Here is a 15,732-nt window from a genome sequence, read left to right on the forward strand (position 1 = left end):
TGGGCCTGCATGTGGGTTCTACCTGGAACCTGTGCGGATGGAAGCCTGGGCTACAGATGGAATGTTGAAGAAGTCACTGAAAGTTTGTCTGAGAATTGCCTGTTTTTTAGCCTGTGGAGAGAAAATATTGTGAAAAAACTTTTTGTGTGGTTTTGTTTTTTGCACATTCTTGCTCACGACCATAGGAGAATTAAGGACTATAAAATCAGAAATGCAAAGAACAGTTGATTTGGGTTTTTTACTTTAAAAATATGCTGTAACAGTTGGAGGTCATCTTGGCTAGGAACGGGGTTCCAGAGCTGAAGAAGGCTCAGACTTGGAGGGGTTCTCTGAGGCTGGGGGTTTGCTTTTCTCTACTGCTCCTTCAAAACTATGTAAACTCATTCTTCCCTGGATCCTGAATAAAATCTCACTCCAACCCCATATTGTTGTAGACTGTATTTTTATTTGGAGCCTCTCTCTGCAGGGTTGTACATTCAGGTGTTGATAAACTCAGGTGTAGCCATAGGACTTAAACAGAAGTGGTGTCACTTCAGAGCAGGACCTTTAACAGCCAGCATGGGATTCATGTTTTCTGTTCCCTCCACCATAACGGGAGGCAGTGCCCCAGATGGTGGCTACTCCGTGTTGGGGTCCCAGAGTGAACCACAGCCACAGTCGGGCTGCAGGTGATGTGCTCTAGCACGCTGCTTTAGGATGTAGGGACACATGGCATGTGTTACATAGTTCTGCGCTGCCGGGCCTCTCTCAAACACTAGGAGCATTGTGGGCTTGTGTGAAAGAAAGTCATGTTCTAGCATCTCATTTCTACTGTTCCCTTAAGAGTTTTTTTCTCTGTTTTATGTGTATGGAGGTATTTCATAAAATGTTGGCCTGCAAGGTTGTTTTGAACATAAATGTATGGAAAGGAGTATTTATGTAGATCCGGGACCAAAATTCTATGTGGCATCCCATAAATCGTTTAATTTTTGTGTTGCTTCTTTTTCTGGCAAGTGCCAATGCCCTATTTTAAAGAGGTGTTAAGGAAAAATAAACTGTGTACGGAATATATAAATTAACACTTTTTAAAGGACCATTTTTGGCTGCCTTGATTCAGATGCAATATTTTAAAATATCTTTTTCATCACTTCATCCTATAACCTTCAAAAGCTAAGGGATACGTGTGTAATCAAGATGTTAAGTAGATGGCAGAGCTTTGGCTCAGTCCTTTTGCTTAGTGCCCTGTCTGGCATGAATACACGTCCACTGCTGTGTTAGATGGATATTTAGTTGTTTTTTTTCTATATCCTTCTATATAACAGTAGGATAAAATGAAGGATAAAGGAAATTGTCTTACCTAAAGTTATTGGGTGTCTTTGGATTTGAAACCAGAATATATGAGTTTCTGCTTAAGGTAAATGCTTCATGCCTCCCCTTCCTTCTCATTATTCTCATTAAAATTCTACACAAAAAGAACCACAATACTGTGTCGTACTTTGCTTCTCCATGGTAGGTGCCTTCTTGATGGAAACTAATGTATTGTCCATGTGTTAGCAACAGAAAAGACTAAAACCACCTAACTCGATGCTTATGTACTGCTCGTGGGCAGTGATGCCCCTTCTGTGAGTAACTGGAATGGTTCACGCTGACCATAGAGGTACGGTGGTGGCAGTAGGTACTGATCAAAAAAGACAGTGAAGAAAACGGTCTCCATGACCCTGGAAATCATCTCTTTAATATCACTGATAAGCATAGATTATTGGCCCTTTGTTCCTAAAATTCGCTTAAATGCAAGTGTGCCCCGTGTATCCTTCCCCCCCTTCTGTAAGATTCATGAATAAAGGAGTCACGCCTGCCTTTTATATCCCTAAACCCAGCACAGTTCCTGGCTTATTTTAAGTGATCATTAAATATTGTGTGAGTAATAAACTTAATGAGTGAATAGCATACGGTCTTCCATTTTTTTTTCCCCCAGAGAATTCCATAGATGTAGTGAGATCCTATCCAGTCAAATGTCCAGGTGTGGTGGGCTCCTCTTCCTTAGGCCTACAAGAAGCAGTTGTAGTTGTGTGAGAGAAGTTCTTCTTCTTCTTCAAAGAACACTCAATGGAGAAAAGACAGTCTCTTCAATAAATGGTGCTGGGATAACTGGATATTCACATGGAAAAGAATGAAACTGGACCCTGATCGTACACCACTCACAAAAATTACCTCAAAATTGATTAACAACTTAAGTGTAAGACCTGAAGTCATGAAATTCCTAAAAGAAAACAGGAATAAAACTCCCTGACAAGGTCTTCATGATGATTTTTGGCTCTAACACTGAAAGCATAAGCAACAAAATCAAAAATAAGTGGGAGTACATCACACTAAAAAGCCTGTGCATATCAAAATAAAGTGAAAAGACAACCTATGGAATGGGGATAAAAATTGCAAACCATATGCCTGATAAGGGGTTAATACCCAAAATATATAAAGAACTCATACAACTCAACAAACAACATGGAAACAAATAACCCAATTAAAAAATGGACAAAGGACTGAATAGACACTTCTCCAAAGAATATATATGAAAAGTCAACAGGTACATGAAAAGATGTTTTATATCACTAGTCATTATGGGCATGCATATTAAAACCACAATGAGTTACTACCCCATGTCTGTTAGAAAGGCTTTTGTCACAAAGATGAGACATCAAAGGCATGGATGAAGGGGACCCTCGGGCACTGTTGGTGGGAATGCAGACTGGTGCAGTCGCTCCGGAAAAGAGTATAGAGGATCCTTAAAAAATTAAAAAATAAAACTACCGTATGATCCAGCAATTCCACTTGTGGGAATACCGGTGACCCTTGAACAACATGGGCGTTAGAAACACCAACACTCCCGTGCTTAGTTGAAAATCTCCTTAAAACTTTTGACTCCCAGAAACATTACTGCCAACAGCCTACTAATGACCTTACCCATCCCATGAACAGTCGCTGAACACAGATTTCACAGGTCATACGTACTATACACTGTATTTACAATCAAGTCAGCTCGAGAAAAGAAAAAGTTATGAAGAAAACCTAAGGAAAGCACGCAAATCTGCGAGTAACAACCTAAACGTCCACCAATACATGAGTGGATAAAGGTGTGTGAGATAAGTGTGTGCGCATCACAACACAGTATTACTCAGCCAAAAAAATACGGAGAAATCCTACCATTTGGGACCACACGGATGGATCGTGAAGACACGAGGCTAAGAGAAGTGAGACAGATGACCATAGTGTCCCATCACCCTGCTGTGTGGGGGCTAAACAGGAAAAACCACACCGGGCAAAGCGAGCCGACTCAGGTCAGCCGCGCGGACGGGCAGGGCGCGGGGCCCGTCCACCCGGACGGAGGGTGGCCACGGCTCGTCCCGAGCTGGCGAGCGGGCGGGGGCGGAGCCTCCGGAGCCGCAGCGCCGGGGCTGAACGTCGGGACCCCGAGAGCCCCGCGCCGCAGCAGCACAGCCGGGGTGCGCACACAGCCTGACCGCGGCGGCTCTTCTCCCGGAGCACGTCCGCCGGCGGCGACCTTTGGGGTCGGGCGCTCCGCCGCGGCGGCGGTGGGAGGCGTGGGGGGCCTCCTCGCCAGGTCGGCCGCCAGCGGGGGCCCCTCACCGGGACGGCGAGCGCGGCGGAAGCCGGGAGAGCGACAGCCGGGCTCCAGGCCGCCCTCGGAAGAAACACGCCCGGAGCGGCGGGCAGCCCCGCGCGGCAGGGGCCCCGCGGCCCGCTCTGCGCCGCAGAGGACTAGGGGTTCCCCCCAGCGCGAGGGACAGGGGGAGGCTCCGCGAGAAAGGCCGGGGTACCCGGGCCACCCACCGCGGCCGCTGGGTCTGCCAAGGCCGACCCTACCGCGCAGCGGCCACACCAGCCCACTCGGTCCCAGCGCAGCGCCGGCCCCGGCCACGCACGGCCACGCACGGCCACGCCCCTGCCGGCGGCCAGCGCCGCGCTGGCGTCACTTCCGGCCCGGGGCGGTCCGCATCCGGGTCAGAGCGAGCCTCTCGCTCGCGGAGTGTGTGAGTGGTGGAGGTGTTGCACTGTCCGCCTTCTCTCTTCCCGGTGCGAGCGAGCCGCGGTGTCCACCGGCGAGGAGTGCCCCCGGCCGCGAGCAGAGGAGGACGGGGCGGAGACCCGGGCGCGGGCGGCGGCCGGGCTGGGCCGCTTTGCCGCGGGCTGGCGGCTCTGCTCCTCCGCTTGCTGCTGTGTCTGGGAGCCGGCTGCCAGCACTGAGGCGTCCCCGGCGGACAGCGACCGCCTGCCCCGGCTCCTCTGGCCGCCCTGCCGGGGAGGGCGGAAAATGCCGGTGAAGAAGAAGAGAAAATCCCCTGGGGTGGCAGCGGCAGTGGCGGAAGACGGAGGCCTCAAAAAGTGTAAAATCTCCAGGTATCGCCTCCCCCCCTTCCGTCTTCCCTCCTTGGCTGGGCGGCGAGAGGAGCAGCAGGCGGGCCGGGGCTCCTGGGCTCCGGGGCTCGGGCTGGGGAGGCGAGCCCCCGCCGAGAAAGCCGGCTGCTGGGCGCAGGACCCCGCGACGCTCTGCGCCCGACTGCACCTCGTGCTCGGCCTGTGCGCCCGGGGAGGGGCTGCGGGAGTCGCCTCACCTTCGGCTCTGCGTGCCCTGGAGGGTGGGGAGACGGGACTGCGCAAGGCAGCTGCGCCCTCGCCCCTCGCTCCTCGTCCCCTACTCCCTCTGCACCCCCGCCCCGACGTTCGTCCAGACCTGCAAGTGAGTCCAGGTCCGCGGAAGGGTCACTTCTAGAATCTCTTTGTAGCGTGCGAGGAAGGGAGCGGAGCTTGGGTAATGTCGACCTGACAACTGCCGGGGGTAGGCAGCAAAGCTCCCTGTGCTGTAATTGGCCCCCAGATGGAGTCTTTGGAGGGGTCAAAGCCAGAAGATCCCAGCAGAAGGCCCCTTTTCTGGAAGGATAGTGCCTCCACCTGCGCCAAGTCCCTACGTGCAGAGTTGGAAAGGCTCTGCTTGCGGTTTTATTTTCTAGCATTCAAGATGCTGTTAGCTCTCGGTATAAATATTAATAAACTGGGACTTATTTTGCTTAGTATCCTCTTGGAGAAAAAGAAGCTAGAGCAGAGCTGTAATTCGAGCTCTTTGATCCCACTGTAGCAGCGTTGTGTGCTGCACAAAATCATTGCAATTTAGGGGTGAGAAGTGGCTCTTTTCTAAATCTCATTGGGGGTCTGTATCACCGGTTGGCACTTGATGTAACAGCTTCAGATGCTGCCATTTACAGAGGACCGGAGTCAGCGTTATAGACAGGTAATGACAGAGCTCTCCTTACAGAGAGCTGCTTCAACAGTGAGGGAGCCAACTTCCTTAGTCTGCATCTTCCTTCCCTTCCTAGTTGACGGAATTTTTTTACTTTTTCACTAAGGATATTTTGGGGCTATTAGTGTGAAAGATGATAAGGTTTTCTTATACCTCTTGGTGACACACTAGAATGTGACAGCGCTATTCCACCAGCTCATAGTTTTATGAAACATAGAAGTTAGTTTTTTATTACTCTAACTTGTGGCCATCTTAAGTGCATAACATATCAAAATTATTTAAATGAAGCACATTAAAATAGCCAAGCAGTCAGTGTTGTTAAAACTCAGGTGATACTTTGCTCTATCAACTTAAAATGTTAAATATGGTACCCTTATTTATGACATTACTCAATAGCTAGAGTTGTAGCCTTTCTAGGTCGTTGTGGTGGTGTAACTCTCTGAGCTCCTTGAAGTTCATTAAATCCTAAAGGCCATTTATGAACTTCCCAACCTTTAGTGATTTTGTGGAAGAGATAGGCTTTGGGATTAAATAGATTTGGCCCAGTTATTTGTACAATTATTTTCATATTTACAGTTACCTTTTGTTTTTAATCTGTGGGATTTCATTATACTCTTGGGTCCTAAATCATCTTCTGTCTTTAAATACCTATTTAAGTTTGACAGATGATAAGTAAACAGCTGTTAATATATGATTCTTAAAAAAATTGGCTCATTAAGTATCAAAATATATTTTATAAGATTTTGTTTTCAAATGTATGCGTATTATACACAAATATAATTTCCATACAAGTCAGCAGAAGAATCACTATAAAGATTAATACATTCCCAACGACTCGTCTTGTCTTGAGACCATTAGGTTGAACTTCCATGTGGTCATTTGAAATCTGGGGAAATGATTTTAGGTGATATTTTTGGATTTTGATAGTGAGCAAAGTAGCATTTGGGTTTTGTTAGCAAGAAAATTTTACGTATACACTACTGTTTCAAATTGCAAATACTAAACAACTCCGATTTTTTCCTATAATACCAGCTGTAAAAAAAAAAAAAAAGTACTTTGTTTACTTTGAATTGAAGTAGTTCATATTGAACTTAGCTTTTCACTGAAAGTTGGGACTTGATAAAATTCTTAGGCATTTGTGTGTTTTCTCAGATCCCAATCCCCTGCTAGACTAATAAGTGGAGAGGAACATTTTTCAAGCAAGAAGTGCCTGGCTTGGTTTTATGAGTATGCAGGTAATGAAATTAATATAAGAAGATATCAGTCACATGCTTTAACATTTTTTTGGTTCATTCATTTAACAAATCATTTATTGCAGGCCTGCTTTGTGTTAGTGCTGTGTCCTGGGATCAGGGTCAAGACTGAGGATTATAGGTAGACTAAGAATTTGGTGCCATGTCAGGATGATATTTCTTTAAATATGTAATTCAGTATATATTTAGTGGGAGGGGTGAAACTCATTTACTATTGATACAATTTGTAAACATACATTTATTGGTCTATGTCTATTAGCTAACGTAGACTTAATAGTCTGGAAAACACAAAGTATATAATAAAACATTTTATGCTTTATATAGTTTTTATTTTTCTTTTCCATATTCTATTGAAAATTTTCTGAACCTAAACTGACATTTTCTGAAACTTTGGGGGAGGCATAGTAAAAGATTTAAGATTCAGATTTGTCATTACACAACACATTTGCCCCTTAATCATTGCTGGTTAGCCCCCTTCAGTTCTACTAGAAATGCAGTAATGAATCAGAAAGTAAACCAACTGTACTACTACAGTGTGATAAATGCTGTATTAGGAGTCCTGTGATAGTTCAGAGGAGGAACATGTCACCCAGCCTTGGGAGTGTCAGGGAAGGGCTTCCAGAAGGAGCTAACTGAAGCTAAATCCTGTAAGCCCTGGAAGCTCTGGGTTGGGGTGGAGCTGTAGCCGGGGGGTGAAAGTCAGAGCCAGGGAGGAGACATCACCGTTAAGCACACATATGAAATAGAATATTTGTTTCCCATTTATTACTTTCTCATAAGCATGTATGAAAACATTTTTTTTCCCTCAGAATAGTTTCGGTCTTATGGAATTAATGATTTTATAGCTTCTCCCTCCTCCTTTTATCACTATCATTCTCAGCATTTAAAATAAAGCGGTGTATATGCCATCACACTCATATTTAGTGCTGATCAGTTAAGGTCTAAAGTATACTCTGAACTTGAGGTATAAGTTTAGGCTAACTATGGAAAGTAAGACTATTGATGGGGGAGAGCAACTTCACTGTTGAACCAGCTGAGGGATCCCCAAAGTATAATTTAAAAATTGTTTAGTAACAGAACAGATTCTTTCTAGACCAAAAAAACTGCTATTACTGGCATCCCAAGACAGTGTCTAACCCAAATTAAATGAAGGGAATTCATTTCTTGCTGACCTCCATTTAAATGTTGACCCATTATTAAAAATGCCAGTTTTACTGGAATTCATGATATAGAATCAAAAGGTCACCCACCTTATTTCACTTAGATACCATAATTTAGTCCATTTTTTTTCTTTCATGCTTATTTGAATTTCCTCTCCTTGGGACTTTCGTGGGGTGTATAATCTAATTAGCTCAACATTTATTTCCTATACTAGCATTTTTGTAGTAGCCAGCATAATAATTGCTCTTTATTTCAAAAATCATACTTAATTATATAAGGTTTCCTAACAATCATTCTGTTAAGTAGGTGATGTTATCCCTTTTTATAGATGAGGAAACCGAGGTTTAGATTGAGTAATTTGCCCAAGATCATACAGTGACAAGAGCCAGGATTCAAAGTTTGGTCATTCTGATTGCAGAGCCTATGCTTTTAATTATTACTATCTTATCATTTCTTTTTTAAAATATGTACATGGCAACTAATTTTCCTTATACAAAAAAAATTAGTAAATGCACTTGAGGGTAATTTACATTATGTCATTTATTGAATGAGTCATTCAGTAAATATTTATTGAGCATTCGACGTGCGTCAGGCACTGGTAAGTGCCAGGGTTATCGTAGTGAACAAGTTAGACAAGATGCCTGCCTTCAAGGGACTTGCCTTCTGGTGGGGAAGACAGACAGTAAATAGATAAGTAGGCAAGACAATTCTAGTCCGTGGAGCATTGTAAAAGTAAAAATATGGTGAGGTGTAGGGATAGAAAGTAGAAAGTTTGGATGGACTTTCAAGTAGGGTGATTAGAGAAGGCTTCTCTAGACATTACTTTGGGCAGAGACCTAACTGACAAGGAAGAACCAGTCATTTAGCAAATAATCAGTCACTGTTCTGTCTAAAATGGGGATATCCCTTATTAAAATGGAGACAGTCTTTGGGCCTACTGAGAATAATACAGGTAAAGCACTTAGCTCAGTACCTGGAATGTAGTCAGAACTCAATAAATGTAAGTTCTTACTAACAGAGTAATAGCATTACAGCATTAGATTTCCTGGTTGTGGATTTTGACAGTTCGGTCTCAGGATTAACAGGATAGCTCCTGTGTAGCTCATGTTGAAGGTGCTGTGTCATTCACTGAGCACAGTTTTTGTTTGCTGATCATCTGCTATGGCTGGCATGGTTTTAGACTCTGCAGACACCGCTGCAAACACCGCTGCAAACAATCTATGGTTATAAAAAAAAGAAAATTGATTTTTTTTTTTACTTTTAAAAATATTTTACCACTAATTTTGTTAATATATCATAGGTGATGTGTGTTAAGCCTGATGATTTTGCTGTTTCACAAGACCTCTCATCTTGAGTGATATTTACATTAGCAAGGACTCAGTAATACCGGGGTCATATTACTGCACCAAAGCATGGAAAGTGAAAAGGCACTTTTAAAATCTTAGAAAGAACCCGGAAAACAGGATAGAATGGCTAACTTCTAATAAAGTTCTACCAGCTGGTAGAGTGAACTAAATCATTCCCGTAGTTTCTTAAATTGAGTGGAAAGCCTGAAGAGTAAAATTCAGCTGCAGAGTAGATTTATTGGAAGAGTGTATTTCAATAAGTAGAACGTTAGTTCTGGAAAGATGCGGTCCAGGAAAAGAACATTGGTATTGACCTTGTTTTAGAGTTAGATTTGTAATTATTTTCATTGCTTTGGGAAAGTTACTTAACATTTACAGAAAGGTCTTGTGTATGTCTTATATATACATATAACCAAATATAATTTGATTCTCATCAAATGTTAACCACTAACTAGTCCCGCAGTTTCTAGGAAGGCTGTTTTATGATAGTAACTGATACTTCTTGACATGACTCTTCAGCTCTCTCTTCTCATTACTAATGATGGCAGCTTTGAGGGCAAGTCAGTTTTCTTTTTCATAGGAAAAATTTATAATACATTTTTGTCATGGCTTAAAGAAAAACTATGCCCTTCCATTAAATTTTTTATCTAATTTTTACTTTCAACAAAACCATATATAAGGATACATACTCAGTTATATTTTTACCAGCTTTATTGTATATGTATGCTTTTAAAATTACATAATTAACACATTCTCATAAAAAATCCTCCAAATATATATTAGGAGGTGAAAGTGTCCTGTAATTACCACCCCTCTCACCTTTTAACACCTCACTGCATAAATAACTGCAGTACTTATTTAAACCAGAAAATTAAATAAGGCTTTTGGTTTCGGACCATATTTTTACCTCATCTTAGCAGCCTAGATCTCATCTGAAGCAGCAAGAATATATTGGCCCACATACTGGATGGCTCTACTCTTCTGTGAAGAAAAAACCGTTGGGCGTTAGCTTCGTGTTGTACTTGTGAACTAATGATGATGTACAATGCCATCACCAATGAGTAGCCATGGTCTTGTCTGTGATTAATAAAGCTGCAGGATTTTTATAAGTCCTTAAAAAAGAAAACAGGGTTTTTTTGGCTACCTTAATATTTCAAGACTATGTTTTCAAAAATCAAATACGATAACATATATCTATCATGTTTTATAATTATTTTAACTAACTCAGTCTTTTTTAATTGAGATACGACATTAGTTTCAGATGTACAGCATCATAATTCAACATATGTATACATTGCAAAGTGATCACCATAAGTCTAGTTGACATCTATCACCATAGGTAGTTGCAAATTTTTTTCTTGGTGATGAGAATTTTTAAGATCTACTCTCAGCAACTTGTAATATAGTATTATTAACTGTAGTCATCATTCTGTACATTACATCCCAGGATTTATTTATTTTAGAATTAGAAGTTTGTACTTTTGACCACCTTCACCCGTTTTTCCCACCCCCCATCCCTGCCTCTGGCAGCCACCAACCTGTTCTCTGTATTTATGAGTCTGGGTTTTTTTTGCTTGTTTGTTTGTAGATTCCACATATAAGTTACATCATATGTTATCTGTCCCTCTCCGACTTGTTTCACTTAGGATAATGCTCTCTGGGTCCATCCATGTTGTCACAGGTTTGTTGTAATCTTAGCGAGTTACAAAAGAGACCTAGCAGTGATGTAATCACTGTCCTTTCAGAAACTGATGAAATAAAGAAATAGGAGAATTGTTGTATTGATTATTTAGTGCTACTAAGGGAGAAAAATAAGAAACAAGCTAAGTGTCATTAATTTTTGGACAAATGATAAACATAAGCTAATTGAGGGATTAAACTTTTGTTTCTATATTAAGGTGGCATAATTAATGGTTTGATGTCTATTTTAGATCCAAGATGATAAGGAAAGTAGTAATTTTTCTAAGTTACTATTTTCAAAAGAGTGTATATTTTTAAAGTATTAAATTTTATTTGGTTGTATTTCAAAAGGGTAATAAATGACCTTATGTTTTAGTAAGAAAGCAGGTATTCTCTGATTACTGTCTTGAGTTGTGGGCTGGTCCTACACATTCTAGCAAAATTTCTTATGGTTCTTTATATTTACGCATTGCGAAAAATTTTCTTCAGGAAGGCTCTCGGTAAATTTTTTTTAATGCATAGGTTCAAGTTACTGTACAAACAAATGACTGATATTAATGCTACTTCCCCACTTTTCCCCTTAATTTCATTTTGTAATGTGTTTAAAGAGTATTTCAAAAATTTTACATTTTAAATCGTATAGCAAATATTTATACTTTATCAAAGATCTGTTCAAAATTCAAATTTTGTTATTTACAAAAAATGTTATGGTATATTCATGGTTGCCTTTAGTACATTGACTTATGTTTTATGTTGATATTAAATTATAACAATAAAATATATAAATTATTTTTGTCTTTGAAGGTCCTGACGAAGTTGTAGGGCCAGAAGGAATGGAAAAATTTTGTGAAGACATTGGTGTTGAACCTGAAAATGTATGTTTTATTTCTAAGTAGAATGGAATACAAGTGGGGTATAGCATATTTATAAATTTCTAAAATTTGGGACACTTTAATCTTGTATCAGGGTTTCGTTTCTTCATGTTTAATACTATGGGTTGTCATTAGTATTTTTAATCAATTTAAGTTGGGCACGTGTTCTCTTTCTTGATACAGTTGTGTCATTGTAATAGAGTGAGAGAGATTCTACCTTCAGACGCTGGCTAGAACTTGTACTTTTAAGGAATTGGCCCATCTGAATTTCTTTGGAGTTAACACTCCCCGAGGTCGCACGTGCCCTGGTGGTGGGGTGGGAACACTCCCCGAGGTCGCACGTGCCCTGGTGGTGGGGTGGGAACACTCCCCGAGGTCGCACGTGCCCTGGTGGTGGGGTGGGAATGCTTGTACAGGGTGCTCTCTGTGATGGACACGGACGTGGCCGCCTCTGTGCTGACTTTCCCTTATCCTTTATGTTCTGTTCTTTCCAGATTATTATGTTAGTTTTAGCGTGGAAATTGGAGGCTGAAAGCATGGGATTTTTTACCAAGGAAGAATGGTTAAAGGGGATGACTTCACTACAGTAAGATATTTTTTTAAAAAACAAATTTAATGGCCTATTTGAAGATCTTAATTGATATTTTGTGCTTCATAATTTTTAGGAGTAAGGTTTCACCTTAAAGTAATCAAATTGGTTTAATCTGTAACAATCAGGGATTGACAAAATTTATATTGTGGTCTTTGCAAAATGAACAGTTACCCCATTTTTCATATTCTCTGAGAACCTCATCACAGTTTTACTAAAATCATTGACTCTTAGTGGGTAAATTAGAGGTCTGTGATCAAAGTTATTTACCCACAGATAGACTGAGGAATAAGGGCTTTCCTCTCTGAATATAGAGTTTTGCTTGTAAGGAGTCTGTTCTCGGGGCAGTCCTAAGCGCTGGGGCCTCTTCTCCTCTGCAGTTTTATGCTTGATTTTGAAAAAATATTTGAAGATAGAGTTACATGGCACTTTCATTACTTCTTTTCTGCCAAATTAATCTGACAAAGAAGAAAAGTAGAAAGGTTGTGAGGCTCCCGTGCAGCCCCTAGCCACGTTCCCGTTACACACTCTCCGATGCTGCCTTGGAACTCTTTCATGAGGTTTCAGAATTGCTTCTGTATAAAAATCATGTGATTTTGACCTTCCAGAGTAAAGTGTGCTTAGTTTCAGAATCAGTAATTATGTGTTATTTTTAAATTATGTCATGTTCCTAATGTTCATGCAGGATGTTACTAATTACCAACATTCTAAAATAGAGGAAGCATTAATTTATAATACTTTTGAGCCAAAAACTGGGGATTAATTAGCCACGTGGTTTCCTGTTGTGGGTTATGCTTTTTTCTTTTTTTTAACACATTTACTATTCTTTATTACTTGTTTGTGTGTCTTTAAATTTCAGAATACCGCAGTTATTTTTTTAAGTGTATCTGTTCAAACGGAACTTGAACTTTTATATTTGAATTTTCAACATGCAGTGCTTTGTAATTCTCCTTTTTAACCAGTATTAACATGCAGATATTTCTTACATATTTAGGTATAAACCTTTGCTTATATGAGCCAAATTACAATTTCTAGAATAGAACATAAAATCAATCCTGTAATTTCAATTATTTATAGGTGGGATAAGGAGTCAGACTTGGAAAGGTGAACAAAACGTTTGCCAAGGTTTATGCACCTATTTAATGGCCCGGCTAGGACCTAGAATTTAAATTTCCAGATTACCAGTCTAGCATACAGTACTTCCTATTGCATTATCTTTCTGTGTTTATGTTACCATTCTTTATAAAATAAAGGACTATTATTAATGTTTGGAATCATAGTATTTACAACCAGGCTTGAATTATGTCATTCGTCTAGGTGTCATAACATGCCAAATTAAAATGATGTTGATTCTGAAATTCTTTGGAAACGTCCAACCTTCAATTAGCTTTTTAGGGAAAGATAAAACATACAGACAAGTATGCAAAGAATATAAACTAGTTTTCATAGTTTTTGTCTGTTTTATTGAAATTTATATCAGTTGTTACATCGCTTATTGATTGTAAGACATTTTATTTGGCACTTATAACTGCTTTTTGTACTGCTCCTGAATTTTTTGTATATTGTTTTGTTTTAATATCCCAGCTAACAAGTGTTCATGTATTTTTAAACCAAAAAGTTTCTCATTATTTGTTTTTGCATAATTTGACATCATAGAAAGAGCCTTTGTATAACAGAAACGTGTAAACACAAAACATTTCTAATAATTAGAATAATTAGCATATGAATTTGGGTACAAGACTAGAAATTGACTTAACCCTTGAACCTATTTTTTTACTAGCACATCTTTTCTATAGGAAGTTCACAAGCTACACAGCATAAAAGCAGTACTTGAACACTTAAAATTGACCCCGAGGTATCTGTTTCCCTCATTTATTATCCCCTTCCCCTCTGCTTTACTCTATGATGTAGAACTGTGTCACTGCTCAAATTAGGCAAGCGCTCTTGATTGGGAAAATAGTTGTTTTTTTCCCCACGATATAAATTGCTATGTGAAGTACAGAGTATTTCTTATCAGTTAGCTAAGTCTTATTACTCTCTGAATTTTCTTGTAAAAAAACTTGCAAAGACTACGGAGAGACAAAAGAAGCTATAGAAGTCTTAATTTTTCATTTTATAGTTGCCTGGTATACTTGTTTTTATTTAATACATATAGTCATAAAATGTAAAACTTCACAGACTCGTTTCCATTCATAGATTTTTTCATATTTCTAGGATTTGATTTAACCTGTGCATAGTTACTTGATGGTCCCTAAATTGTCTTAATGTGTAGTTATCAATTGTTTCAAATTAATTAATTTGAACCCTTAGAAAACTTTAGTAGGGCTCTGTTAAGGAATAGAAACAACCTGGTAGTTAAAAACATAGAGTTTGCTCAAGGGTAGTAGACTTTAACAACCATGACTCATTAAAATCTGTAACTGTATAGAATACTTCTGTATATTCATTTACTTTAAAGCTGTTTACTGATAAAGACTTTTTGTATCTGAATTGCCTTTCTGTTTTTTGTGGAAGAATTTGTGGTGTGAGTTTGTGTATAATTAGACTGGAATGACCATTTTGTAGATTTCAGAGGATGCAGTTGGCACATCCTTTCTTAGGGATTTTACTCTCTAGTTTCCATCGTTGTTCAGTAACCACCAGATTGCCCCTCGGATGGGATTTGATCTGTAGACACATAGGTGAACACCTGTGTTCTGTCAGGTGCTGTGCCACTTACCTGTGACCACAGTGAAGCAGAGGGCTGGCTCTGCCCTCTGCCGAACGTGCTGAGAGGGCAGGGAGGACCCTGTGATGCTGTCACCAGACATCTAGGTGGACTGCGACAGGAAGCACAGCTGCTAATGAGATTAATTGAGGCTGAGTAGACAGGAAAGTCTGTAGACGTAGATCATTTGAACTGGGCCTTGAAGTATGATTAGGATTTTGATGGTTAAGGATATAGGAAATGTGTTCACACTCTCATCCGTTCCACTGGGAACACGCTGCTGGCACCGGGAAATTCACAGCCAGCCGCTCAATAGGGTGGCCCCCGCCGCCCGGGAACCTCACCCGGCCCCTTCTTAGTCACACCGGGGGCAAACCCTGCACTCATTAGCTGGTGCTCCAACCACTGCCACATGGCTGTCCACAAGGCTTCCACCCCTTTCACCACCCGGTGCGGGAGGGAGCCAAGAGGCGGCCCAGGAGGATCCAGGACACAGGGTTGTCCCCGCCCCAACGACCCGCCTCTCCTAAAAAGAGACGAACCGCACACAGATCATTGGCCTGGCATGAGCAAGGAGCCAAGGTCCAAGGCCACCTCCGTGCTCACACAACCACTGGCACAGCCCCAGTCAGTTCTGGGATTGGGACTCTATGGCATGCTAAAGGGCGGGCTAGGTAGCCTAAAGAGTAACTCTGCGGGGGGCCTGGGTGGCTCAGTCCTTAAGCTTCTGCCTTTGGCTCAGGTCATGATCCCAGGGTCCTGGGATCCAGCCCCGGATAGGGCTCCGTGCTCAGCGGGGAGCTTGCTTCTCCCTCTCCGGCTCCCCCTGCT

General features: G+C 41.2%; 1 long non-coding RNA gene across 1 annotated transcript; it reads left to right on the top strand.

Moving 5' to 3' along the window:
- The first annotated feature begins 3,994 nt into the window (after positions 1–3,994).
- LOC148161717 (uncharacterized) lies at positions 3,995–14,684 on the top strand. Its single transcript, XR_015767390.1, has 4 exons — positions 3,995–4,395; positions 6,446–6,528; positions 11,538–11,608; positions 12,100–14,684. It is a non-coding gene; the product is annotated as an uncharacterized LOC148161717 (long non-coding RNA).
- The last annotated feature ends 1,048 nt before the right edge of the window (positions 14,685–15,732 follow it).

The sequence above is a fragment of the Eumetopias jubatus genome, unplaced genomic scaffold (assembly GCF_037043125.1).
Source record: "Eumetopias jubatus isolate StellerSeaLion01/CBP00866 unplaced genomic scaffold, mEumJub1_p1.0 scaffold_86, whole genome shotgun sequence".
Taxonomy (NCBI): domain Eukaryota; kingdom Metazoa; phylum Chordata; class Mammalia; order Carnivora; family Otariidae; genus Eumetopias; species Eumetopias jubatus.